Below are 4,593 nucleotides of genomic sequence, written 5' to 3' on the forward strand. Positions count from 1 at the left end.
AATTAAGATAAATCAGAAGAAAAAAAATGATAAACTTTAACGTCCTTCGTAATAAAAATGTTAATGATTTTAACACTCTACTAAACTATCGTTTAATTTACTTGAATAACAAAATGTATTTTCACAAAATACATTTTGTTATTCAAGTAAATCAAGTATCTTACACACTTTATAACAACTCATACAAAAACTCCGTTTATTTAGTATGATGATAAAAACGTAATTAGATAAAACCAACAGTTGAACTTTTACATGACTTTAAATGGTGTTTTAATTTTATTGATACTTTTTGAGAAGAAATAAGTTAAGTTCAATTATGTCAAAGTTTTTCTTTTTACGTTAGTTAAAACAGCATTTTTATTTGACTTTTCTTTGAGTGTAATTTACGCAAATATTGAAATGTTTACTTTAGTTTTGATATAAATAACCATTATAATTTTCTGAAAATTAAAAAAATCCAATATATCGAAAATGTAAAATCTTGAAAATTCAGAATCCCGAAACCTCACATTCCCGGAAACACAAATTCCCGAAAGGCCAACATCTAAAAAATGAAATTTATTATTTTTGTTTTGAATGAAACCACTTTTCTTTTCGATACATCGCAAAAGACAGTAACCTTGAAAAGAAAAGATTTAAGTGGCACAAACAGGGATTGAACCCAAGACCTCTGGCATGATAGTCCCACAAACACATCACGCCATTAGCACTACATTTCTCAACATACCTACTTATATAAATTACAACGTATATTCTTATAATTATAAATACTCCCATGTAATATTCCTAACAAACAAACAAAATAATCTAACAAAATGTTCTCATAACTCATACAACAAGCAAAATTCATGTAAATATATTGCTGATGCCTTTAGCTAATTTTGCGGAAAACAAAAAGCTTTTTCGAAAATTTGACCAAAAATAGACAGTATGTTAAATTTCACTTTTTAAATTGAAATGCGTCTGTATTGAAATTGAATTGCACACTGGTTAATGATGGTAAAGTGAATGTAAAAATGTGATTAAAAAAATATAGGTCTGTGCTTAAAAAAGTATTTATATTCTCTAGTACACTTTTTTTAAATCATTTTTACTAAAAGAGTTATTTAATTTACTATTTTGATTTGCGTATATTTTTCATTTTATTCTATGTTTCGGGATTTTGTTGGGGTTTTAGAATTACGGAATTTTGGATTTTCAGTATTTTTGATTTTCGGGATTTTGATTTTTTGGGATTTTGGCTTTTTGTTATTAGGTACGGTTTTCGAGCTTCTGTCTGCAACCCATGATTTTCACATGAATGTAAACCTTAAATTTGACGTAGGATAGTACATGATGTGAAGTTTTCACGTTACGTGAGCTCTGAAAAGCTTTTCATGGACGTTATATCTTTCATTTTTAGGTACCTAATTTTGAACATTTCAATTTTTTTTCATTAAATTGTTAATATCTAGCAAAAATTTGTATGAAAACAATTATATTTTACTACTATATACATAATCTTATAATAAATGATCATGTGGTAAAGTGTTTAAAAAAAAGTATTACAATTGGTTTCACAAACAGTTTTACTAGATACTGGTTTCACAAAAAAGTTTTCCCTTTGCATAGAATGTGCCTGCATGACGAATCACAAACTATATTTTTAAATTCTCTCTTGCATTATACTCGTATGTACTTAAAACAGGTTTTACACAATAATTCCCTCTTCCTCCATTTAAAGCTTCCACTAACCCGACAAATATAAGATCGATGCCACATCTGCTTGTTTCTCGTGTCAAACATATCCAGTTATAGAAAGAGTGCCAAGGCTAGGAGGATGTTTCGGGAGCATTATAACTGGTCACTACGCTTAGTCAGTAGCGATATAGACTTTAGTGCAGGTGTGATTACCAGCGTGATTATTTTGAAAATCAAATATGGATAAAAGTGTTAAACCCAAAGTTAAGTCATGGTTCGATTTGAGCTGGAAATAGTTCGTCAAGAACTTCTGAGCTTTAATATCCAACCCAACTAAGGATAACAGGAAAACGTGTAATCAAGCCTGGAAGGCTTGCAACGCAAATATTTGAAGGACCATTTTTTCTGCATGACGAAAAATTACGGCAAAAAATACAGAATTTTTGACCATTAGTACAAAATCACAACGAATTCTTCTTTTTCCTCGGTCTCTTAACTCGTTGTCAATGACGTTCCATTTGTAAGCTGTATTAAGAAAGCTTATTTGTTTGCAAGTCAGTTAGCCGCAAGTTCCACTTTGATATATCCGACATTTGGCTGTAATGAAAATAAAAGTTTTCAGGAATGATGTAATAAAAAGTTGTTCAGTCTTCCGCCTTAGTCTTACATGCTATGAAGAAAACTATTCGGTGATAATCGAACTTTAGAGTTAAAATCAAAGTCGAAATGATATAAAGATGATTTAAAAATTAAGGTATAACTGCCTTATATATTTTATTAAAAAAAAAAACATTTGTTTATACAATGTTCAAATAATAATTTATAAGTCTTTTTAAGGTTTTAGTTTTAAGTAAGAAAGACACGGTGGAACAAACAAAAATAAGAAAAACAATTGAGATACAATAAATGTAAGAATTAAAAGGAACAAAACAAATAAGAAAAGTTTTAAGATTTATTTTAAGGACCTAACTTTAAGCAGTTAATAAAAAAGAGTGTTGAAATTATTTTTTTTATTTTCTATTAAAATAAATACAATTACGAATGCATAGAAATGCAATAAAGTTAAAAAGATAGATCATAGAACCGAAAGGCATTATAAAAAAAAAACAACTAGTAATTTTTGTCTTGTAGGAGTGAAACTATAGGTTTTAATATTAAAGTGCCCCTAAAGGATGTTTCTATAACAAAATAAAGACAAAACACTTTCCTTGCATTAATTTAAATTTTATCATCTACATTTAAGGTTTACATTAAACTGTACTTTTAATTACTTTCTTCTTTTAAACAAAGTAAACTTTATTTAACAAAAAATGGCACCATTTTATAAAAATTTCGTATATTTGTTGTAATAAATATTCCGAAACTGATTATGTATTTCAGGTATTCAGCTCTACTTGTTGTGTATTTTGCAATACGAGAAAATCACATTGACAACTTCAATTTTAAAATATCCACTGTTCATAAAACTTATAATTCTATAAAATGTGATTATCTTCTAAACAATGAAAAAATACTAATTCATTTTTGTAAGGAAAGCTTTATACCTATGTGTACCTTATCCAAAAATACTTTTGATGTTCTTATTAAATACATATATATGAATGTATTTATGTGTATGAACTTGTTTGCTATTTAATTAAAGCTGTGAATCATATCCGAAATTAACATCAGTGTTTGTGTCCTTTAAGGTATTGATATTGGGATTCAAAAATCGGAAGAGATATGTGTATATAGGGTGTCCCAGTGTTGCACTTCATTTTTTAATATAGTATATCGTTATAAAACTTTTGCGACTTAATGTTGGTTTTTGATTTTAGAAATTTTCTTTGTTTTTAAAATACAAAAATAGGAAGTGATATGTGTAAATAAGGTGTCGCAATGTTGCACTTCAAATTTTAATATAGTATCGATATACAACTTTTGCGACTCAATGTTGGTTGTTGATTTTAAAAATTTTCTTTGTTTTTAGAATTCAAAAATCGGAAAAGATATGTGTACATAGGGTGCCCCAATGTTGGACTTCAATTTTAATATAGTATAGTTATACAAATTTTGTTATTTAATGTTGCTTGTTGATTTAAAAATGAATTGATGAATTTTCCAAAAGGTTGCATACATCGAAACTCATATCCATTTTTAACCGTACAGAGATAGTATGCGACTAAATAAAATAAATCAATTAATGTTTCTGATATTAAGATTTAATTCTTTTTGAAAACCGTTATCAGCTTTTAGTCAATACGCATTTCAAATGGCAAAGCCCATTTTTTTAATGGACATTCTTTGGTCAAAAATGCGGAAAACAATAACCATTGGTGGTGGGACAAAAACCGACTATAATTATTTGTTTTTCAGATTGTATTTAAACAAGCGTTGCTCGAAAACCGTAATGATGCGGTACAATATTCTATCATATTTAGTTGGACCATTCATTATGGGACACCCTTTATATGCATGCTGAAAGTTTTATTAAATACAAACACAAACATTTCAGTTTCTTTAAAAATGTTTCAAGGTGTACAAATACATACATTTCACTGTTATTTAACAGGTTGGGTTTGGAAGAGTTTCAAAATAGACCAAAGGAATTCGAAAATGAAAACAGTCACCATTTTAAAGTACCTATATATTTTTACCTATACAAAATTCATAATAATAGTGGACAAAAACTCACTTATATACATGCATTTCTTTATAGTAACTACATATTATATTGTTAATAATATGAAGCATTTGGCTATATGTACAGATGATCTTGAAGTTGAGCTTTTTTTCTTTTGTATTTTTACGTCAGCCTTGTATTTTAAGCAGCAAAAATTAAGAAAAATATTAAAATTTATCTTTGTATTTTCGTATTGAATCAAAAATACTCGCTGCCAAAGAAAAAAATACAAAAAAAGAACAGAAGGAAAC

General features: G+C 27.8%; 1 protein-coding gene across 5 annotated transcripts in view; it reads right to left on the reverse strand.

Annotated features, from left to right (window-relative positions):
• LOC129941964 (soluble guanylate cyclase 88E) overlaps positions 1-4,593 on the reverse strand; it is an 88,522-nt gene that overhangs the window by 48,025 nt on the left and 35,904 nt on the right. The window lies entirely within an intron of this gene.

The sequence above is a fragment of the Eupeodes corollae genome, chromosome 1, assembly GCF_945859685.1.
Source record: "Eupeodes corollae chromosome 1, idEupCoro1.1, whole genome shotgun sequence".
Lineage (NCBI taxonomy): Eukaryota > Metazoa > Arthropoda > Insecta > Diptera > Syrphidae > Eupeodes > Eupeodes corollae.